This window comes from Dromiciops gliroides, chromosome 5 (assembly GCF_019393635.1).
Source record: "Dromiciops gliroides isolate mDroGli1 chromosome 5, mDroGli1.pri, whole genome shotgun sequence".
Lineage (NCBI taxonomy): Eukaryota > Metazoa > Chordata > Mammalia > Microbiotheria > Microbiotheriidae > Dromiciops > Dromiciops gliroides.
The window spans coordinates 274,174,355-274,200,163 of record NC_057865.1 but is presented as its reverse complement, the minus strand read 5'-3'; positions in this window follow the sequence as shown (position 1 = coordinate 274,200,163).

Here is a 25,809-nt window from a genome sequence, read left to right as displayed (position 1 = left end):
CAGATGTAAAGACTTAATTGTGATTTGAGGTTTCTATGACCCCATCTTTGGCTAAAATTGAAAGCCCCGTAGCATGGCCCGGCCGGCGCTCGGCTGTCTCCATGACATCATGGTGCTCCACCTACTGGTTGTAGCCATTTCCATGGTGATAGCAGCTCAAGTCATCACCATGTGCTGATGCCTGTATGGGCCTGGCCAAATTATGACTGGAAGCCCAGTGAGGGCAGTCATGTTACTGTTAATCAGGGCTGCCAGTCAATTAGCTTAGGGCTGTGTACAGATGGCCCCGGGGGGTTTTCTGGGAAGGAGAAGGGAGGAGATTCGCCATTCTCCATTCCGGTGTGTGAGAGGGAGAGAGATGGGGCACAGCCATTTTGCTCTTTGGGAACAGCCGAGTCAGCTTGGTGTGATTCAGCTTGTATTATTTTCCCTTCCCCATTCCCTTTTTCTCTTGTCCCTAGTTCTACTAATCTTTTTTTGTTTGTTTGTTTGTTTTGTTTTGTTTTGTTTTGTTTGTTTTGTTTTTTTATTGAGGCAATTGGAGTTAAGTGACTTGCCCAGGGTCATACAGCTAGTAAGTGCTAAGTGTCTGAGGCCATATTTGAACTCAGGTACTCCTGACTCCAGGGCCAGTGCTCTATCCACTGCGCCACCTAGCTGCCTCGAGTTCTACTAATCTTACCTGTGTTTTAAATTTGTTCTTGTTAATAAACCCTGTTTCATTTTTGGGTTTTTTTTTGAAAGAGACTGTTAATCTCCTTCCTTACCGCAATATTATGGTGAGCTGCCTAACACTCCCCGATTAAAATTTGGCCCTTACACAGAACAAATGTTTGTATATGGAAGTTTGGAATAAGATTTGAATACACTGGAACACCTGAGAACAACTAGGTACCTCACCTACTGATAACCACTGGCTTAATTTCCTAGGTGCCCAAAGCTACATAAAAATACTATACAACTTGTTGAATAGTTGCCCATCTGTATTGATTTGTTTTTTGTTTGTTTGTTTGTTTGTTTTGGGGGGGGCAATGGGGGTTAAGTGACTTGCCCAAAGTCACACAGCTGGTAAGTGTCAAGTGTCTGAGGCCGGATTTGAACTCAGGTCCTCCTGAATTCAGGGCTGGTGCTTTATCCACCGCGCCACCTAGCTGCCCCCACCCATCTGTATTGATAAAGAGTCTCCTTACCCAGGATTCCATATGTCAATGAAATAAGAGGATTGATCCAAAGGAAAAAAATAATAAGCCTTTTTTTATCTCAGGATTGAATGAAATGCCATCTTCCAAGTACTCAGGAACCTCTTTTGAAGGGCATCTCAGAGATCATCCACAATGTTGACACTATATTCTTCTGTGGCTTTGACTAACAGAGCAAGAAAAGGTGAGGTATGACTATTTTCCATTGTTCTCATGAAAGACATGTCACCTTTCCCATCCCAAATCCATTTTCTGGGCTCTCTCTAAACTCAGTATGCCTGTTTCTTTTCTGGGTCTTGAAGAATGAAGGATAAAGATCATGGATGGATATCCCCATGCCTTGCCTTCTTCCCAATGAGAAGTGAATCATTTCTTCTTTGAATGAATGACTTACAATTCTACTTCTTTGCCCTTTGGTGCTAGAGTTTATGTTTATGGATTTCTTTACATTTTTTTTCTCCCAACTAATGTCAGTCTCCAGCTGTTGACTAGCTTTCCCTCTGGCACAAACTCTACTTTCTTTAAAGGGCCTGAAGTTCCTGTCAGTACTATTCTCAGTTAGAACATAGCTCCTTTGAAAACCATTTAAGCAGACCATAGCCAGGTTTTAAGTTAGCAGGCAGTCATTCTTTAAGTGTTTGATATGTTCCAGGCAAAAATGTGAAGTGTTGTTCAATTGTTTCAGCCATATTTGATGTTTCATAACCCCTTTGGGGGTTTTCTTGGCAGAGATACTAAAGTGCTTTGCCATTTCCTTCTCCGGCTCATTTGACAGATGAGGAAACTGAGGAAAACAGGGTAAAATGACTTGCCCAGGGCCATACAGATAGTTCTAAGGCTAGATTAGAACTGAGAGAGATGAGTCTTTCTGACTCCAGAACTGACATTCTATGCACTGCTCCAAGATGAGGGAGTATAGCTAGAGTCAGGATTGCCTTAGCATATAGACAGAATAGGTCATCTGACAAGAACATCATAGATTTAGAACAAGAAGGGACTTTGGAAAGAAGTTAATCCAACCTCCTTATTTGACAAATGAGGAAGCTAGGGCCTAGAGAGATGAAATAACTTGCCCAAGGCTGTACCAGTCCTAAGGAGAAAACCAGGGATTAAAATCTGTGGGGAAAACAGCCTTTTTCTTGGGCAGGAAATAGGACTCATACTACAAGCTCTATTCAACTCTTTCAGTCTTGTTAAAGGGATGAAATTTTCATGGACCACACTTTCAGAGAAAGGACAGAAAGGAGCAGAAAGAACTAGAAGGCAATGGATCAAGATTAGAGAGTGACTCATAAGACAGAACAAGAGTCAATTACAAAGACAAATGCCTAAAGGCTTCTCTAGTTAGGCATTGGGTTTCCGTTTAGCATATGTACCTATATCTCTCTCTAAATATTTTTTCTCTATCTCTATTTATATGTTTATATCCATAACTATCTACATCTATACCATGAAATAAAAGAGGTGAACTGAAGTAGCCCCTGGGGCTATGAACTAAAATAGGTGATGGGCCACTTCCTTTTAGGAAAAGGGGACACATAGCAGCTAAAAGCAAATGGTAGCAGGTAATAGCAGTAGCAGCTCAGTAGACATGCTTTCAGAAAGAGGCAGAAGAGGTAATGTCCATGGCTGTAAAAAGAAAACAAAATGTTTACCAAGCAACATGATAAGAAGACAGTAGAAATTCCTCGGTGAAGAAAGAGCAGTATCAGAGACATGAGTTGTCCCAACTATGTTTATTCTCATATATCTTAGCCATGTATGTCCTCCCCTTCATTCCTGTTTCTTGGTCATGTGGGTTCCCTGACAAAATATATCCCTTAAGTGTTTCTCACTAGTGATGGGGTATTCTGTTGAAGAGTGTACCCATGTGTTTTGTGGGGAAGGCTCTGGTTATATTGGATTATAAGGGAGGTTCTCTTTTTGTACTTTTTCTATGTTATTAATGAAATTATTTTTTTTTTACTTTAAAGTATCTTCTGGTTAGTAAAAGAGGGAGGAGATGGATAGCTCTGATTTCTAATGGATACTACCTCACAATGTGTTTCAGACATATAGTAGTTTGCAAGGGGTCCTTTATGCTCAAAACCAAAATCCTTACTTTCCAATTTGAGTGCTTTTTTTTTTTTTTGCAGGGCAATGAGGGTTAAGTGACTTTCCCAGGGTCACACAGCTAGTAAGGTGTCAAGTGTCTGAGGCCAGATTTGAACTCAGGTCCTCCTGAATCCAGGGCTGGTGCTTTATCCACTGTGCCACCTAGCTGCCCCCATGAGTGCTATTTTTATTTAACATACTGTCTCTGTTTTCATTTGAGAATTCACTGAAGTTCTATCTTTTGAGATCCATTCCTTCATTTCTACACCATATTCAAGTATAAATAAGCTTAAATAGGATGATACATTACTGACATCATTTAGTAAATTTCCTTGAACCTAGGCTTTCATTTGCCTTTGTAGAAATTCTTTTTGCCCTTGCTTTTTTTGTGTAAGTTTTGTAGATTCAACTCTTCAGCTGCCTATTGAACAAATTTTCTCCCCTTCTGAACTTCCCTATTACTGTCCCCTATTTCAAGGAATGTCCATCTTTTTCCCTGAAAGATTATATACTGTTTTGCTGGGTAGTTGATTCTTGGTTGCAATCCAAGCTCCTTTCCCTTCCAGAATATCATATTCCAGGCTTTCTAATCATTAATGTTGAAATTGCCAGGTCCTGTGTAATCCTGACAGTGGCTCCTTGATATTTAAATTGCTTCTTTCTGGCTGCTTGCAGTATTTTCTCCTTCATTTGATAATTCTGGAATTTGACTACAATATTACTTGGGGTTTTCATTTTGAACTCTCCTTTAGGAGGTGATCTGTGGATTCTCTCAATGACTATTTACCCTTTGGTTCTATGATATTGGAGCAGCTCTTCTTGATAATTTCTTGAAATATACTGTCCAAACTCTTTTTTATCATGATTTTCAGATCATCCAATAACTCTTTTTTGGGGGGGAGCAATGGGGTTAAATTACTTGCCCAGGGTCACACAGCTAGTAAGTGTCAAGTGTCTGAGGTCAGATTTGAACTCAGGTACTCCTAAATCCAGGGCCGGTGCTTTATCAACTGCACCACCTAGCTGCCCCCCAATAACTCTTAAATTGTCTCTCCTGGATCCATTTTCCAGGTCAGTTTTTTCTGATTAGGTATTTTATATTTTCTTTTATCTTTACATTTTCTAAAAAACTTGTTTGTCTGATTCTTGATGCCTCCTAGAGTCATTAATCTTCATCAGTCCAATTCTAATTTTTAAGGAATTATTTTCTTCACTCAGCTTTTGCACCTCCTTTTCCATTTGACCAATTGTATTTTTAAAGGAATTGTCATTCTCAGTCAATTTTTGTCCTTCTTTTTCCAAGCCAATGACTCTTGCCTAACTCTCATTTACTTTTCCAATTTTTCTTCTCTCTCTCTTTTTGACTTATAAAATCCCTTTTGAGATCTTCCAAGAAGATTCTTTGGTCTTGAGATCAATTCATCTTCTCCTCTGATGGTTCACATACAGGCATTTTGATGGTGTTATCCTCTTCTGGGTTTGTGTTTTGGGCTTCCCTGTCAACATAGTAGCTTTCTATGGTGAAGGTTATTTTCTGTTTCTTACTCATGGTTTAGCCTATTTTGTGTTTTTTAAAGTTGAGCTCTGCTCCTGGGGCACAGAGGGCACTATCTCAAGCTTCTTTTCCTGGAGTCCAGGGGCCTGAACATTGGCTTTCTGATCCTACACTTCAGGGGCTTGCCTTGCTCCCACAGCCCTAGTTGCACTCATTGTGTAGGCGATATCCCACACGTCAGTATGCTTTTTTCCATTGGGGCCTCACAACTGGCCTGCTGTTCCACTAGCCTACTGAGCCAGGACTGAGGGGCCTCAGCTGCTGTGCTGTGGCTAAGATTCTTCTTCTGGCTTGCTCAGGCACACTATGCACTGTGCTGTACTCCCCTTTAACCCAAGTGAGACAAACCTTTCCTGAAGTCCTTCTATATCATTTTAAGCTGGAAGGTTGTTTCATTCCATCTTTGTGTAGGTTCCATTTAGAGGCTTGATTTGATGATGTTTCTGAGGGATATCTGGGAGAGCTTAGGCAACTTCCTGGTTTCTCTCTGCCATCTTGGCTCTGCCTCCTTGAACTTCCTTATTATTGCTAAACATACCCCTCAGTCATTCAGGCTCATAAACTAGGTGTCATCCTCAATTTTCCACTCTCTTTTACTATCTCCCACCCCCACCCCCATATCCAATCTGTTGTCAAATCTCATCAATTCTTTATTCACAAAATCTCTCATATAACCTTCCCCCATACCACTTTCTCCTCTGATGCTTACACTTCCTTAATACAGGCCTTTGTCACTGCATGCCTAGGCCTTTCTACTTCAAATGTCTTTCCCTCCCAGTCCTTTTTCCACTTAGTTATCACGGTGCAAGTCTGACCATGTCACACTGTCCACCTACCCCCACCCAGTGGTTCTCTATTACCTCTAGGATCAAATATAAAGTTCTTCAGTTAGCTTTTAAAGCTCTTTATAAATTGGCCCCTTCCTACCTTCCTAGTCTCCTTATACCTTATACCTCCTGTCCACCAAAATGACACCATAATCCAAAGACACTGGCTTCCTTGTTATTTCTCACACAAGATCTTCATCTCTCAACTCTTCAATTTTTGCAGGTTCTTTCCACTGCCTGTAACTAGAGCATTCTGCCTCTTGGCTTCCCTAACTTCCTTTAAATCTCAGCTAAAAGCTCACTTTCAGCAAAAAGCTTTTCTTGGTCCCTCAAAATGCTAGTGTCTTCCCTCTGAGATTATCACCAATTTTATCCTCCATATATCTTGTTTTTACACAGTTGTTTGTACAGTGTCTCCCCCATAAGACCATGAATTCCTTGAGGGCAGAGACAGTTTTCACCTCAATTTTTTATCCTCAGTACTTAGAACATTGTCTGGTACATAGTCAAGACTCAACAAATGTGTGTTGACTTGTTCATACCATTGCTTACCTATTTCTTCCACTTACAAACCTCCATTCTACCTTCTGGACAGTCAGAATGACTGGACCTTCAGAGATCTCACTGTGATGTAGACTGAAAAGTAAAGGATGGTGACACTATGCATCCAAATTCACCTGACAATCTATCTAGCTGACCCCAGACCAGATCATAATTCATTTTCTTTTCCATTGTTTTGCCTTCTGTACCACTTCTCTTCACAGAAACAGGGTAACTGTTCAGTTCCTGGTTTTCCACCTTTTACTCTGGGAACCATAATAAAATCAATACCACAATTGCTTCTAGAACCACTCCATTATGGTTCCATTCACTTTTGATTGTCATGACTTCTCACACCAATACCACTCTTCCCTGAATACCACTGTCCAAAATCCTGTTAAAATGCAAACCCTAGGGGACAGCTAGGTGGTGTGGTGGATAAAGCACCAGCCCTGGATTCAGGAGGACCTGAGTTCAAATCCGGCCTCAGACACCTGACACTTACTAGCTGTGTGACCCTGGACAAGTCACTTAACCCTCATTGCTCTGCAAAAAACCCAAAAACCCAAAAAACAAAACAAAAATTAAAATGTAAACCCTAGGCACAAACTGTTTTATTTTTGTATTTGTATCTCAAGTACTGAGCCTAGTGCTTAGGCCATAGCGAATGCTTAATAAGTGTCATTCATTCAATTCAGTTTATTTATTCATTCATTCCAGATGGAGCTGGGAAGACACATCAAAGAAAGTTGCAGTCCTATTTCTAGAATGATTTTCAGTGGACAAAAGGCTTTGCACACATTATCTTGCATGTGTTACCCAACAGTCTCATGAGGTCAGCTTGTGCATGTCTTAATTACTCCCATTTTACAGATGAGGAAACCAAAGAAATCTTGAAAAATCTTTATCTTGAATACACAAATCAAAAAACTCCCATAGCTACATTTGAAACCATCCTCAAAAGCGGGCAAAGGAACTAGCTTACACAAATATATATTCCTTTGAAACTTTCCAGAACCAGTTATCAAAAAGTCGGGGTGGGGGGGAATAAAACTTTAAGAAGACTTAGGCTCTTTAGAACAATCCATGTTTAGAGTTCATTTATCCAGAGAGCTCTCTGGGACAAAAATGTAAAACTTTAAAGTTACATAAAAGGCAAAATACCAGGGATGTTAAAACATGGGAGAGATGCTGATGGGGTTTGGAGGAGCCTGGCAATTTTATTGGAGCCTAGAAACTCAAGCATATAAACCAGGAGAATGACCTATTTTGTGTGAATTACTTTGCAACACGAGTAAAGACACGCATGGAATCTCCTATCAGGCTGATTCTGGGCTTTTCCAAGGAGAGGATTTTTTGTTTGAGTTGGAAAACCATTACCCTTTCAGAAGTGATGGTATGATACATGTTTGGGGGTTGACTTTGTCTTTCTTTGTTTAAGAAGGTAAAATGCTGAGAGTCACAAAATGGGAAGTAGTAAAAACAAAACAAAACCCAAACACCCTATTTTTAAAAATGTGCTCTGCTTTGCAGAAATCAATGTAAAGTGCCAAATTCTGCCTATTTTTATAAAAGAACACACTGATTTCCAGCTAGGGGCTTCCAGCACTTGAGAGAAGGCCTGGGGGGAGAACAGTGACTGCCATTCCCTAGGGGCAAATCACCAACCTACACCTACTTTCATATACTCATCCAATTGGCATCTATTTTTTCCCCTATGAGCTAATCCCTGTTCGAATAATTCTAACCTGAATTTGCACATAGACATAACCCAACAAATTTGAAAAACAAATATAGGATCAGAATCTCAGATCCCTAAAGCTGGAAGGGAACTCAGGGCATTTCTATTTGGGAGAAGTCTGCCTGCCTAGGCTATCCTGGGTGATTTTAAAATGAACAAAGGACACTTGGCTAGCTTTGAGCAACCTAGAGTGGAACTATAATGCCCTTCCCCTGGTGAACTCCTGCCATACAGTGAGTCAGTCAAGAAACATTTATTAAGTACCTACTATATGCCAAGCACTGTTCTAAATGCTCTGGACAAAAAAGGCAAAAGACAGTCCTTGCCCTCAAAGGGCTCACATCCTAACGGGGGAGACAACAAGCAACAATTGTGTTGTCATTGTTCAGATGTATGGGTCCTGTCTTACTCTTTGTAACCCCATTTGGGGTTTTCTTGGCAAAGATACAAGAGTGATTTGCCATTTTCTTCTCCAGGTCATTTGACAGATGAAGAAACTGAGGCAAATAAGGTTAAGTGACTTACCCACGGTAACACAGCAGAAAGAGGCCCAATCCATTGTAAACAAATGTTGAAAACTATCCCTATATGTAATATGTAACTGGAAAATAATAAAATTACATTTTAAAAAATTGTCAGAGGGCAGATTTGAACTCAGGAAGATGAGTATTCCCGACTCCAAGTACAGTCTTCTATCTACTCTGCTACCTACCTGCTCCCAAACAATTATATACAAATAAGCTAATTAATGCCAAACAAGCTATTTACAGAATAAGTAGAAAATAATCAACAGAGGGAAAACACTAGCATTTTAAGGGATTGGAAAAGGCTTCCAGTGATAGGGCTCAGAATATCACATGATTAGACTTTTTTGTTACTGTTGATAAAGATAGAACTAAATCATTTAAAATGACTTGCCCCTTCTAAAGGAATAGCTTCTTTCCCATCTCCATCCCCTCACCATGGGCCTTAAATTTGTGATGCTTGAAGATATGAAGTTGAGGTCAACTTTCAGGACCAGAATAGAAAAAGAAGGAATGTAATTATTACACATGATCTGGCTTGGCTGAAGTAGTGAGTTGTATTTAAGGATGACCACATCTTCTGGGCCCTTTGTCCCTTAGTCCTTGGCTATTCTGGGTAGGGAGGGAAAAGAGCTAGTTCTCTTTCCTTCATCAATCAATCAATCAATCTCTGTCTCTCCTCCCTTCCCTCCTCTCCTCCCTCCCTCCCTCCCTTCCTTTTTCTCTCTCTGTCTCTCTCCCTTCCTCCCTCCACCCCCCTCTCTCTTTCCCTCTCTCTGCTCTGTGTGTATGTCTGTTTCTGTGTGTGTGCGTGCCTCTGCCCAATTCTCCCCATCCCTCCCTATCAGCAACGACATTGTACCCCCGAAAATCTGTGAGGGCCAACATTTGATATATGGAGCATTATTTGGGTAACTCACCTTAATATTGTTGTCCCAGAAATATGAGGGACCTTTTAGGTCCTCCCTCCGCTCTGAACTGCCCTTTTAGATATTTCTCCCAGGCCAATAAGAAAGGAGCCTCTAAGCTTTAGTTCACACTTGGGAAAATGAAAACAAAATGAATGAATGAATAATGTCATGTAGGATTATTCTTTTTTTTTTCCCTTCTTGGTGCCTTCAAAGTTCTCTTTACCCACTAAAACAGCACATTACAGAAAAAAAAATGCCAATTTTCTCTCCCCAAGGCAGTGGGTTGCATTGGCCTCTCCCCATGGAAAGGCACCAAGGTATTCACACTGTCACTTATTAGCCAATAATGAAACAGTGATGAAGATCCAGAATCTCTTCTCATTTTGGGGTGGGCAGGTTTTTTGTTTTTGTTTTTGTTTTTTTTAAACTTCAGACTGTATTAATAACCGGAAATACAACACAAGCTGGCCTTGTGTTGCTGGTTTCTATTCAGTATTTTCTGGAGGTGGTTTTGCTTTTTAAGTGAAACAATTTCCACTGACCAACAGCAGAACACGTCTTAATGCAAGAGGTCACATTGTCCTCTTTTCCACCCTTCACAGTAAAACCCTTAGCAAAAGATCTGATTCATTGCTTCCAAGTCTGCAGCCATTGCTTGTGTCCATCTTTCTCTTGTGCTTTCAGGGTATTTATCCTCTCTGGAGAAGCACAGAAGGGAAGGTGCTCATGATGTTCTCCTAACAGGAAAAAGAAGCTGTTTACAGTTTAAACTGCTGAATGATATTACTTGAGCTATTTAAAGCTTATTATATTTTAGTACAGACTAAATGAAGGTGAAAACATGCGATAGAAAATGCACTAATTTCTCCATCATGTGTACAGTATTGGACTAAGGATTTTATTCATTTTGTTACATTATTTTGAATAATATGTCTTCATTTTAATAAAGTTATAATATTTATGACAAAAAAACAATGGGGGGTAACTAGGTGGCGCAGTGGATAAAGCACTGGCCCTGGATTCAGGAGGACCTGAGTTCAAATCTGGCCTCATAGACCGGACACTTACTAGCTGCGTGACCCTGGGCAAGTCACTTAACCCTCACTGCCCAGCAAAGAAAAAAAAAAAGAAAAGAAAAAAAAAGTTTTAGCTCACAAAAGGATCAGATTTTATTGCTTGGGAATTAAACAAAGGTAGAACTAATAAAAAATCAAAGATAATGAAATAGGAAAATAGAAATATAGATAAATACTTTTAACTCTGAACTTAACCTATTCAAAACCTAGACCATTTCTAATTTAGCTAGTTCAAAGGAATTTAGGGTTTTCTGTAATTAAACTCACCAAACAGCAGCCACTAGAGACAGAATGAACACATGCCACTGCAAGGGGAGTCGCCAGAGCAAGCAAGTGAGAGCAAGCTCGCATTCCAGAAGTGCCCTTCAGGGAGCGTTCAATCTTTCCTCCCCCAAAAGGGGAGGTCCTTCAAAAGCTGCCTATACCACAAATAATTTTTACCACATTCCCCCCCTTTGTTTCTTTGGAAAACACTATGGGTTTGCCGATGAAACAGCCAAAAATAACAGACTATAATACCCTATGCTAGCAAACAATATGTTAATATCAATATAGAAAAGGGACAGAGAAAAGTTTTGTCCAGAGGGGTGGTATCTCATGAACCGATGCTTTGACATTGGCCTTGCAAAGGGAGGGCCTCTGCAGAGAGTACATGTTATAGATGGTGTATATAATAACAGAAGGAAAAAACAACAAAACAAAACTGTTCATTTAAAGTCTCTGAGCTCTTGTCTTCTTGGAGTGGTAAGATGTTATCAGGAGAACTGGACTCTAGTCTGGTCTCTGGTCTGGAAAGCTGGACTCTGGTCTAGAAAGCTGTACCCACGTTAGCTGTTGAACTGCTGGATTTTTACTAATCCTAAGCATAGCATTGTCAATGAGTAAATTAAACAGTGAGAGTTCTTCAAAATATAACTCATACTCAATCTCTCTCTCTCTCTCTCTCTCTCTCTCTCTCTCTCTATATATATATATATATATATATATACATATATAAAATATTTCATTACATTATATTATATTCCCTTCCTTTATATAATACAGGGTTGAGGTAGTTATGAAATCTATAACACTTCTTACCACCATGTGTCTGGATCAAAGCCAAATTTAGTAACGTATTCATGACACCTGAAAATGTTATGGATAGGTGACCATACCACGTCTTATGGTTCTGAGACATCCAGCAATTCTGCTAGGCCACAAGTGGATGGATTCTGACCATGCCATCAGACTGAGTGAAAGAAAAAGAAAACTCTTAGGAGGGAGAGAGGAAGAAACTGGATTATGTCCAGCAATTGTGGTCTACATAGTCGCCATCCTAAGCAAACCGTGGACTTACGTGTACCCGTCTCTCCTTCTGTTGTACATATATTCTCTCCAAGGCCTGCATCAAACTCACTGTAAGAGCAGTTAGTCTCAACCCCAGACTGTTTACAGATGATTGAGCCAGCAGTCAACAGCCACCAGAGACAGAACGAACATGCGCTACTGCAAGGAGAGTCGCCAGACCGAACGAGCAATAGTGAGCTCGCATTCCGGAAGCGCCCTCTAACCTCCCTTCAGGGAACGTTCAATCTTTTCTCGCCCAAAAGGGGAGGTCCTTCAAAATCTGGTATTTACCACAAATAATTTTTACCACAAATTTTACCATCTGCCCTATTCTGCTCCCATAAGAGAGGTTAATCCTTCTCAGAAGTGGTTTTTCCTTATATAAAATAAGAGGGATGAATCAGATACTCTCAAAGGTTTTCCTTCCACCTCTAAATCTACAATCCTACATAGCTAATATGTACTATGAAAAAAACTTCCATAGGCTCTTCAGGACTCTGAAAGTTACAATTTCAATTTAATTAAATTTAACAAACAGGAAATAGATCCCAAGTATATTCAGTGCTAGACAGTGTAAATAAGAAGATGAAAAACTATCCTTTGGGGAGCCCACATCCTAAATATGTGTACACTACACAGGAATGACAGGAATGATAGGAAGGAAACCCCCCCCCCAACAGGTTTGGTGTAATATAGAGTGTGACAATGGCAAGAAAGTAATGCAAAGTGACATAAGAAATTTTGAGGAGGGAAGTGACGCATACTTCTAAGTGAATCAAGAAAGGCTTCTTAGAAGATGCACCATCTTAGCTGAGCCTTAAAGGAAGAAGAGAAATATTTTAGCAGTTGTAGTTACAAAGAGCGAAAACCCAATAGGAATGACTGATGACCTGAGAAAGTGATGGAGACGGGAGAACTCAACATAAGATGAGAGCAAAGATTATTAGTCCATCTGAATTAGAAATTTGGATTGCACTAGAGGATCAATATGAAAAGGGCTGGAATGGTAGTTTGAAGCTAGATTGGGGAGAGCCTTTCTTAAAGTGAAGGAGTTGCTATATTTTTCCTATGGGTAGTAGGGAGGCACTGAAGGTTTCTGAGGCAAGGAAAGTGAGCTTCATAGCAGTGGGGAAAGTAGAGGACATAGGAGTCGGGAGATTCCTCTGTTTGAATTCTGCCTTTTCTATAAAGTGAAGATAATCATATCACTAGTATATACTTCATAGGATTGTTTTGAGCATCAAATGAGATAATGGCAAATAAGGATAGAGACTAAGAGATGTGATATCTTTGGTATAAGGAATTCCCAGATAAAGAACTTCCCTCTAGGAATTCAGAGTAGCCACTGCCTCTTAAAGAGTGAAATGCTGAATTGGGTGAAGAATGAAAAGTGGGAGTCCTTTGAGAAGGTGCGATATGGGAGATTTAGAACAAAAAAGGGGGGAAAGAGGGCAGCTAGGTGGCGCAGTGGATAAAGTACCAGCCCTGGATTCAGGAATACCTGAGTTCAAATCCAGCCTCACTAGCTTTGTGATCCTGGGCAAGTCATTTAATCCTCATTGCCCCCCACAAAAAAAACAAACAAAAAAAGGGAAAGCAGGTTAGTGAGCATTTGAATGTTTGCTTGAGCAGGAAAGAGGTACCACTGTAAGCAGTGCTCTGCGAAGGTTATTAACAATTTATCATTGCCTATCTATTCAGCTAGAACTATTTGTTTGACTAAGGAAAACTACAAAAATGATGTTCCTTATATGCTTGAGACTCCTGAAAGACAGCTTATAGTCTCTATTTACATGGCAATAGGAGCTACCAGAGTTACATTTAACATAAAATGCAGATACAGCTGGAAAACAAACAATTCTTAGCCAGATTTCCCTTGAGCCTATTAATGTGCCTCAAGAGAAAAGAACTCTCCTGTATTTTTTTAAAATCTTGTATTGAGTGACAGGCTGAATCAGTTAAGGAAAGCTAGGGTGAGATTATGTTTAAATTGGCAAGCAGGAAGTAGGGAAGAAGTCATAGAAATACATTTCTTCCTGATAATAGAAGAGTGCTAGTCTTGGTAAAAAGTAGTAGTCAACACAAAATTCCTCCAATCAGAAAGGCAGGGCAGTTAAGGTATAGGGGCAGGAAGGCAGTAATTGTTTGCAATATTTCTCCCTCACACCCTAAAGGTACCAGCCTTTCTCCCATGTTGAGACTTCCCATAGGCAAGATATGACAGCAGTGATAGTCAAAGCCTCTGGGCTGTTGGCTAGGCTGGCCCATTATAGTCTACTTGCAAAGTTTAGTTTGTTAGAAGGAAGATGAGGAGACAGGTCCTCTCTCTTTATGACAGAGTATTACAGCATCCGGGTGTGCAGAGGTGGCTTTGCATTTTGTGCCATGGGCTACAAGCTGACTTGAACTTCAGCACAAACTACTGAAGAACGGGGCAATGATGATGGTGATGCAGATGATTTTAAAAAGACTTTAGAGATAATTTAACTTATCTCTTTTCCCTTTTCTATAGGGAAGAAAGCCGAGACTCAGTTTCCTCATCTGTAATATACCTCCTGTTTTTTTTTTTTAATAAAATCACAATTCTGTTCCAAATCAAAAGGAAATACCATGGGGTTGGCACAGGCTTAGAGAGCTCATGGGGAAGAAGAATGCATATTTTTTTTTTACCATTTTTTCCTTTTCCATTTTAGAAGAGTTGAATAGGAACTAGTAGGGAAATACTGCAATATAATATTGAATGTAAGACACTTTGGTAATTTTTCTCTGCTGCTGTGTATATATCTGAAGTCAGACTACATCTTCTGCCCAGACCCAACTCAACTGCTTTGCCCCAGGTTGATCATTTTCCTAAATAACTTGAATGATGACAGATGGTATTCTTATCAAATTTATATGAGACAGGGGCAGCTAGGTGGTACAGTGGATAGAGCACCGGCCCTGGAGTCAGGAGTACCTGAGTTCAAATCCAGCCTCAGACACTTAACACTTACTAGCTGTGTGACCCTGGGCAAGTCACTTAACTCCAATTGCCTCACTAAAATAAATAAATAAATAAATAAATAAATAATTTATATGTGACACGAAGCTGGGATTCATTGGATAACAGTATGGAGATCTAAATATATCTCAAGAAGGTAGAAATGTGGAGTTACACAAGTAAAACTTAATAAGAATATAAACTTACTCCCACTCTAAGGCTAGGGTAGTTTCTTGAAAGCCAGCTCTGTGATATCGAATGCTGCATGTGGGGAGGGAGTCATGTCTCCTGACTGGCTGAGAGACATGTAAGCCTAGATGCAGATTTAATTAAGGTGAAGACCTCCAGTACATTGAGTAGGATCCTTTATGGAGGATTTATAAAGGTTGGAGGGGGGTGTTGAATTATGGAAGATGAGAGGCATGAAGGCTTTGGAATACACATCAATAAAGGAAGGTATTACCAACAGATGAAATCATAGATATCTGAAAAGAGCAAAGTATGATGGAATAGATCCTAAACACACTCTGCTCACACTCACCAATCCCCTTTCTCATTCTCTAAGCAGGTATAGATCCATAGTGAGCAACTCTATAGTCCGGGGCAGGCCCCACAAAACTTTCTGCTGCAATTATTATGAGAGATGTTCGTACATCAACTACTGAAGAAAAATGCAGTTCATCTGGCATAGGACAAGAGATCCTGGAAAAGGAGAGACCTGGAGCCCTGCTGGGGTGGTCACTGTCAAAGGCAAGAGTAGAAAGTATGAGGTGGGCTAGGGTTAGCAGACTGGAATAAAAAGCTGAGTAAAGAAGAAGCTGCATTTAGTAGTAGCTTCCAGTTTTAACTAATTCCTCTTGGTATGCTTGCTAACTTCATTTGTTTTGCCTAGAAGTGTTGTCAGTGCTCTCTAAATTCTGGTGCCTGGGGACACATCCCAGTCATCCCAATGGAGCAGCATCAAAATGGATCCACTCTGCTCCAAGGAGGTAACCCTGGCTTCCCAGATCCGTGACCATTGAAATTAGAGTCATCCATAAAGGCCCCTGGAGATAATTTACTTAGACACTCCCCCTCCAATTTTACAGAGGTGGAAGCCTTCTCTCATTACTTCCCTGCTATGCAAGTGGTGACTCCTGAATTATCATCCAACAGAGACACCTCCAGGACCACCTGACCTAAGCAAGGTTCTGAATCCTTTTGAAAGGCAACTGGAAGTGGTTTATAGCCTTTTCAAGTAGATAATGATCTCCTTACCATTCCCTGAGTCATTCATTCTCTGTTTCCATGAAGTGGTCCAATCAGTTTGCAGGAAAGAGACACATCCTTGTTCTACCTCTCACTCAGGAATGCCACAAGGAACCAATGCTCAGTCCTCTATAGTCCAATCTCTGGTGCACATCTATTCTGGAGTGGGTGCTATTAATCATGAAACAGGATGGTGCCTCCATGGCACAGGAAGGGGAATTGATTAAAAACTAATGTAAAGAGCCTAATTCAAACAGTCATTGCATGACAAGAAATATAGAGCTTTACATCCTGCCAACTGGTGTATTAATGAGATGAAGCCTGGTAGAGTTAATGAAACGGGACTTGGAAGTATGGATTCTTATATGGATTGATATAAATTACTTGGATAATTTTCCATGAGGCAATCCATTCTCTCCCTACCACCTTCAAACATATAATAATCTGTACTTAATTCATGCCTTTTGCTTACAATTGCTTTTAAGAATGGGCTGATTGTCCATGCAAGAGAACGGGCATCATGGGATAAGTTAACCAGCAGGCATGCTTCCCTGCCTCCTGTGCTTCATGAGAAGTTAACTTTAATTATAAATGTCATAGAGAAAAGCAGAAGGAGGTTTTTTCATTCTAATATAAGCTCCTTCCATTAAAGGTAAGCTTCATGAGGGCAGGACTGTTTTTGCCTTTGTAAGGGAGGAAGAGGAAGAAGAGGGAAAATGAGAGAATGGAATTTGAGAACAAAATTAAGTTGCAATTTATAGACCCATACAAGGTGAAACAAAGCATTTTTCTGAATAAAAGGTGGACAGTTCATGATTTGGGTGAAATATTTGAGTTAACTGTTCATTTGTGTCCATTCCTGATCAAAATGGCCTTTGTAGAATCAGTCTGTTACCTGAATAGGCTTTTATCTGAGAATATTTTCCTTGCCTGTAGATAACTAACTCAGATATTTCCTATTTTGTAATAGGTTCTGTCTGCTAAATCCTTTCCTTTAGAAATTCAAGTATTATCCATCTCTCTTTTCTACACTAACATAATCAATAGTAGCTAACATTTATTAGGTATGTACTATGGACAGAGAATAGAAGTAAGCAATAACATGTGAGCACCGAAGAAATAATAGAGAGACCCTGTCATTAAGAAAACTTATCAACGATTTGATAAGGCAGAGTACACACACACACACACACACACACACACACACACACACACAGCCCTTACCACATTTGGTAGTTTCCCATTTTAACTCACTATTCTTGATAACTATGTGCTAAGTTCTGATAGTTTTATGCTATTGAGAAACTGCAGGTATTGTGTATACCCTTTAAATTAAACTCTCTGAGACAAAGCTCCAGCTGCCTGTCCTAGTTATGATTCTGGAAATAAATCAGACAGTTACCAAGTACCTTTAAAAGATGTTCTATCTTCTATACATTTCCCTACCCCAAGCATATCCTTTATGCAGTGAACTTTCTATAATGAGGTCTAAAGCAACTCCAGAGTAAAAAGTTTAAAGCTAACTTTAGGTGGAGCAGTCACCAAGGGCCTACCTAAACCAAATGTAGAGTAGTATAATCTCCCTGTGGTAGTGTGTCAACCTCTATACTTCGCCCTTCAAAACTATAATGTACATACATATGTATATGTGTGTGTGTGTGTGTCCCTATACAAAATCCTCTTTTCCTCTGTCTCTCACTCTTACTTTGTAACCTCAATGGGTTTAATGGGTGTGTATACACACATATACATACATACATACATATGAAATGAAGAATATGAGATTCTGGGATAGTATATGGAAAAAAGAAAGGGATCTAAAATGAAAGGTAAAAATCAGAGAAACAAAACACAGAACAAATTACAAAAGGAAAATATATAAGACATATTTAATGGTCTGGGTCATAAATAGAAAGGGAGTGGAGAATACTGAGGCCAGATTTTCCACAAGTAAAGTACAGATACCTAATGAAGATTTCATTTGTTTTGTTCTTGTCTTTTTTCTCCTAAAGGATGGAGGGGAGAGAGAAAATATAACAGTATTTTACAGAGGAAAAAAACAAACACAGTAATTAAAATTTTAATAGGAATTGGATGAATTTTCCATAAAACAGAGGATTGAGGCAAAATAGATCAGAAAATTAAAATCAATGATTGCTTACAACAAACATGAACAAAAATTCATACCTAGCTAAAACGAGGGGTTAGAATATAATACCTTATGCCTCAGAGGAATCCAAAATTGGGATGATTAGGGATGCAAATACAAGAAAGTGATGGATAATCTTGAAAGGAAGCAAAAAACCCTACCTCAATTACATTAAAAGAAAACATTCTCCCTATGCAAACAAAACATACTGATATTGAAGACATGACATCTTCAGCCTAAGGATCATAAATTTCCCAGAAGAAGAGGAAAGGACAAAAAAAAAAAACCAACAACACCTTAATGCCATAATTAAGGAAAAAATAGGAGAGAAAACTTCCCAGAACTTTGGAACACAGGAAATGAAATTCCACTAGAAAGAATTTACAGATTGCCTCCAGGATAAAAAGGCAAGGCTGCACACTCTAAGACATACAGTGGTTAAATTTGAAATTCAATTCAGAAACAAGTTGTTCAAACCATCAGGAGAAAGACCTGCAAATACAAATCAAAAGATATTCAAATAATGCAAGACTATTCTATACCCACTAGAACACGGAGGAGGGAATGGAATAATGTGTTCAGAAGAGCAATAGAGCTCAAGATGCAATCCAGGGTGACCTATCCTGCAATCTCAGTTTAATTATAGATGAAAAAAAGATGGATATTCAAACATAAATAAGAATTTGAAAAAAATTTTAGAAAGGAAACCAGAACCAGAGAGATTGTTTACTTCTTGAACACCCCAAACAACAGAAATGCAAAATAGTGAATAAATGAAGCAGTTGAGGACAGAAACTGCAATAGGATGATAATAGAAAGACCAGTAAGAGATTTTCTTAAAGGTTCAAAAGGAGACAGGAGTGAAGGCAGAAATATGGTAGAGCTAACATTGGAAAGGTAGATGTAAACACTAAGGATAGAACTCAGTGACATCCAGGCTATAAGTGAATCAATGTTGTTTTGTTGGACTATACTACAACATGGGCAGGTTCATGATGATTTTGTGGGTTTATTTTTTTATTTTCAAAAATAAAGGAAGACAAGTAATTGGAGATATGCTTATTTTGAATAAGCCTCAGGAATATATATTTTTTTAAATTTCTAGCTTAAAAAATTATAGAAAAATGGCTATTCCAATCAAACTCCCAATGGGCCAATTTATACAGTAGAATTATTCAAAATAAACAACATTTATTTATATGAACAAAAGTATTTTACAGCATTCTGGAATGCTAGAATGACAGAATCACAGATAGAGAGATGAAAGAGGCTTCAGAGGTAATTTATTCCAACGCCAACCTTTTGCAGATGAGAAAACTGAGGCTCAGTTAAGTGGCTTTCTGAAGGTTTCAAAAAGGTAAGGGGAAGTTTTAAATGCAAGAATGAAGGGGGGAATGCCATATCACAAGATATATTTCAAAGCAATTATCATCAAATGTATTTGTTACTGGGGAAAATAATGAAAAGTGGGTGAGTGGAACAGAACAGTCAAGTAGGGACTAGAAGGAAGTATATATAGTAACCCACTATTCAGTAAAGCCAAGAATACAATCCACTGGTGAAAGGGGTACCCATTTAATAATTTCTGGGAAAACTATGCCTCATACTTCCTTATGTCTCTACTGTATTTGACCCTACTCACCAACTTCTCCTTGTAGATACCCTCTCTTCTCTGTCTATTTATGGCACTCCACCCTCTTGGTTATCCTCCTTACTCCCTGACCATGTCTTTTCCATTGCCTTTGCTGGCTCATCCTCATCACTAATCAGAACTATGGGTGTTCCCCAATGGTTTAGGCAAGAGGCATCGAAGGTCTTCTTTTCTTCTGTGTCTCACTCTTACTTTATAACCTCAATAGGTTTAATTATCATCTCCATGCAGATGACTCACAGCTTCAATCTCTCCCTTGCACATCAATCCTGCATCACCAAGGTATTTCAGACTGGATGTTCCCAAGACATCTCAAACTCAACATGTCTCAAACAGAGCTCATTATTTTTCCCTCAAATGCACTGCTCTTCTAAACCTCTCTATTTGTTTCAAAACCACCAATATTTCCCCAGTATCCCTGGTTCAATACTTTGATGTTATCACCAACTCCTTGTTTTCTCATACCCAATATATCAAATCAGTCACCAATCTCTGCCATATGTATCTCCACAAAATCTATCATATATGACCCTTCTCCCATTTAACCACCCTTTATCATTTCCTGCCCAAACACTTGAAATGGCCTCCAACTACACAGCTATCAAAGTGAATTTCTTTAAGCACAGATCTGACCATGCCACTTCCCTACTCAATATAGCATTTATTTAGTAGGCTTCCTACTACTTGAACTCTAGCTTTTAAAACTCTTGACCACAAACTACCTTTCAAACCTTGATACATTATTCTTTCCCCACATTCAACAGAACAGTCAAACTGAACTATTCTCTCTTATACAACACAACATTCCATCTCTCATCTCCATGACTATTTGCCAGCTCCTATCTCTGTAAAACACTCCTTCCTCATATCTCCCCACAAATTCCCTCTCTTATTCCCTCACCCCTTAGTTGTTTCCTCTATCACTCTACCCCACTATTTGGTATTAGATGAAATGGTATTTATTTATATATTCCTTATATTTGTAGATATCTATTTTGTTTCTCTTGATAGAATGTAAGCCCCTTGAGAATAGGAATAATGTCATTATTTGTATGTATGATTGGTACTTTACATAGTGCTTCCTCATGTCACAAATTTTTTTTGCCTTTCTTTGTATCATGAGTGATTAGCACTGTGCCTAACCCACAAAAGGCATTTAATAGCTGCTAGTTAACTGACATGGTAGGTGTGCAATAATTTTTTATTAACTTATTGTATATTATGTCACATTCTACAATAATATTAGATACACAATCTAAATATGAAAAATCACAGAATTAAGAATAGAATTTAATGAAAAGAAGTCACTTTCAATTCTTTACAGGGTGAATCCATAACCCAATAAGTGATAAAAGCATTCATAAAAGATCAATCAATAAGCATTTCTTAACCACCTACTATGCACCAGACACTGAGATAAAAGGAATTTTTAAGAAAGCTTTTCCTTGAACAAAATCAATGCTACAAGAACAAGAAGAAAAGCGAAGTACAGGAAAATCTTCAATTCAAACATATCTAATAAAATTAACACAATTATGTCAAACACAGAGTAATTCCCCCAATAGGTAAGTTAACAAACTATATGGAAGGTTTCAAGAGAAGAAATACTACTTATCAACAGTCATGTGGAAAATGTTCTAAATTTCTTATAATTAAAGAAATACAAATTAAAACAATGGTTTAACTCACACCCCTCAACTTGGATGATATATGTCAGAATTAGTGTTGGAAGGTCTGTAGGAAGTTAGGCACACAAATAAAACAATGATAAAATTGTGAACTAGTTTAATCATTCTAGAAAACCTTTAAAGTTATATGAGAAAAATCACTTAACCATTTCAACCCTTTGACCAAGCAGTTCCATTATGGAATATTTACCAGGAGATCAAAAACAGAAAAACTTTATATTTACCATAATAATAATAATAATAATATCATTTTGTGCTAGCAAAAATATTAGAAAGTAGATGCTCATTTATTGAAGAACTATAGAACAAACTGAAACATATATGGAATGGAATATTGCTGCAGAGTAAGGAAAGAAAAATATTGGAAACTCAGAGAAACATGGGAAAACTTATACAATTGAGTTTATAGAACTCAGACGAAGCAAGAAAGAAAACAGAAGCAGGAAAATAAGAGGTACCTTGACTAAAACTACAATAACAATAACAATAATGATGTCAAGGACTACAACAACAATTACAATCACCATAACAATGATGATAACTAATATTTACATAGAGCTTTACAATTTTGAAACAATGTTACATGATTCTAAAAAAAAAAGTGCTAAGAGGCAAATGAATTCAAATCTAAAACTGTGATTAATATTTGGCTCCAAAGGATATATTATGAACACATCTAAATTTTTAAGTGCTGTGAGTTGGAGTAGAGCAGCAAAATTAAGAGGGGACAACAAATTCCAAATATGATATACTTAGAAAGACATGGTTACTATTTTGGTTGGTTTTAATTGAATAGCATTAATAGTTGGAGTGGTTATGTAAGGGAATTTCTGTGATGTTTAATTTTTTTTAAATCATTAAACATTTACCATATAGAAAAGGCAGGTAACTGTTCAACAGAAGAAGAGGAGAAATGGAGAGGTGGAGCCAAGATGGCAGAGAGAAGCCAGGAAGTTGCCTGAGATCTCTCAAGTTTCCCTTGAAAACAACATCAAATCAAATCTCTAAATGGATTCTGAAACTACAGAATCTACAAAAAGACAGAGACACAAAATCTTCTAACTTGAGATAATTTGGAAGACTTCAGGAAAGGTCTATCTCTCTTGGGTAAAAGGGGAGGGCAGCTCAGCACAGCTCAGTGCACCATAGCTCAGCACAGCACAGCACAGTTCAGTGTAGCTTAGAGCAGCACACCTCAGAAGGGATCTGGGCAAGTCAGCACAAATAAGTTGCTGAGGCCCCTTGATCCTAGCTCAGAAAGCTGGTGGCACAACAGGCCATTTGTGAGACCCACCAGTACTGGCTGAGAGGGAAAACTGACAGCTAGAGAACCACCCACAGGACAGGCATGACTTGGCCAATTCATCCCAGCACAAGGAACAAGCCCAGGGTTGTGAGGAATCTGAAAGCAACAGAAGCCTCAGAGATGAAAGCCAGTGATGAGGCCCCTATCCCCCAGCACAAGAAGTTTACAACAGTGGCCCCTGTTCCCCAGGAGCAGCCCCCAACTTTACAAGTTTAAAAATAGGCTAAAATATGAGTAAGAAACAGAAAAGGACCCTTGCCATTGACAGCTTCTATGGTGAAAGGGAAGACCAAAACATAAACTCAGATGAGGACAATACTGTCAAAATGCCAACATGTAAAGCCTCAAGTAGCAAGATGATCTGGTCTGAAGACTAAAAAGCCTTCTTGGAAGAGCTCCAAAGGACTTTTAAAAATCAAATGAGAGTGGTATAATAAAAATGGGAAAAGAAATAATTCAAGAATTATTGGACTACCTAAAAGCCATTATCAAAAAAAAGAGTCTAGACACCATATTCCAGGAAATTATCAAGGAGAACTGCCCTGATATTGTAGGATCAGAGGATAAAATAGTCATTGAAAGAATCCACTGATCACCTCCTGAAGGAGACCCCAAAAGGAAAACTCCAAGGAATGTTGTAGCCAAATTCCAGAATTATCAGGTGAAGGAGAAAATCCTGCAAACAGCCAAAAAGAAAATGTAAATATCATAGAGCCACAGTCAGGATTACATAGGACCTGGCAGCTTCAACATTAAAGGACTGCAAGGCTTGGAATATGATATTCTGAAAGGCAAAGGAGCTTGGATTACAACAAAGAATCAACTACCTAGCAAAATTGATCATCATCTTTCAGGGGGAAAGATGGATATTCAAGGAAAGTGGGGACTTCCAAGATTTCCTGAAGAAAAGACCAGAACTGAACAGAAAATTTGTCTTCAAATATAAGACTCAAGAGAAGTATAAAAAGGTAAATGGAGGAAAAATGTTATTCAATAAGGTTAAACTGTTGATATCCCTATGAGGGAAGATAATACTTTTAACTTTTATCTGTATCTCTATTAGGGTATAGTTACTAACTAGACTTTGATATGATGATATAAAGAAACTTACAGGGAAGAATAAAAGGAAAATGGGGGTTAATTACATCATATGAAGAGGCACACAAAAACCTATTACAGTAGAGGGAAAGAAGGGAGGGGTGAGCATTGTTTCAACCTTACTCTCATCAGATTTTGGTCAAAGAGGGAATAACATATACACGCATTTCGATAAAGAAATTTTGCTTACTCTTTAAGGAAATGAAAGGGTAAGGGGGAAAGGGTGGAACTTATGGAAAGGAGGGCAGAAGCAAGGGAAAAAAGTGGAAAGAAAAGGAAGTGTGGCTGATGAAGGGGAGAGCAGATTGAGGGTGACAGTGGTCAGAAGCAAAACACTGGTGAGGAGAAATAGTGAAAGAAGGAAAAAAAAGTACAAACATAGGGGGAAAGAGGATGGAGGGAAATACAGGGTTAGTAATAATAACTGTGAATGTGAATGGGCTGAACTCTCCCATCACACAGAAGCAAATAGCAGAGTGGATTAAAAACGAAAATCCTACAATATGTAGTTTACAAGAAACAAATTTGAAGCAGAGAAATACACACAGTGCAAAGGCAAAAGGTTGGAGCAGAATATATTATGCTTCAGCTGAATTAAAAAAAACAGGTGTAGCAATCCTTATCTCAGACAAAGCAAAAGCAAAAATAGATCTAAATAAAAGATATAACAAAGGAAACTACATCTTGCTAAAAGGTATCATAGATAATGAGGTAATATTAATCCTAACATATATGCACCAAGTGATATAGCATCTAAATTCTTAGAGGAAAAGTTAGATATGTTACAAGAGGAAATAGACAACAACAGTATACTGGTGGGGGATCTGAACCTTCTCCTCTCAGAACTAGATAAATCTAACCACATAATAAATAAGAAGGAAGTTAAAGAGGTGAATAGAATTTTAGAAAGGTTAAATATGATAGATATCTGGAGAACATTGAATGGGGATAGAAAGGAATATACCTTCTTCTTAGTGGTACATGGCACATAAACAAAAATTGACCATGTATTAGGACACAAAAACCCCACAGTCAAATGTAGAAAGGCAGAAATAGTAAATGCATACTTCTCAGATCATGATGCAATAAAAATTACATGTAATGAAGAGCCATGGAAAGACAGCCTGAAAAATAATGGGGAACTAACTAATCTCATCCTAAAGAATGAGTAAGTCAATCAACAAATCATAGAAATAATCAATAACTTCATCCAAGAGAATGACAATAATGAGACAACATACCAATACTTATGGGACATAGCCAAAGTAATTCTTAGGGGAAATTTTATATCTCTAAATGCTTACATGAATAAAATAAATAGATCAATGAATTGGGTACACAACTAAAAAGCTAGAAAAAGAACAAATTAAAAATCCCCAAATAAATACTAAATTAGAAATCCTGAAAATCAAGGGAGAGATTAATAAAATTGAAAGTAATAAAGCTAAAGAATTAGTCAATAAAACTAAGAACTGGGTTTATGAAAAAATTAATAAAACAGATAAACCTTTGGTTAATTTAATTAAAAAAAAAACAAAGATGAAAACCAAATTACTAGTATCAAAAATGAAAGGTATGAATTCACCACTGATAAAGTAGAATTTAAAGCAATAATTAGGAATTATTTTATTCAACTGTATGCCAATAAATTTGACCATCTAAATGAAATGGATGAATATTTACAAAAATATAAACTACCTAGATTAACAGAAGAGGAAATAAAATCCTTATGTAAGCCCATATTAGAAAAAGAAATTGAACAAGTCATCAATGAACTCCCTAAGAAAAAAATCTCCAGAGCCAGATGGGTTTACAAGTGATTTATACCAAAGATTTAAAGAATAATTAATTCCAATACTATACAAATTATTTGGAAAAATAGGAGAAGCAGGA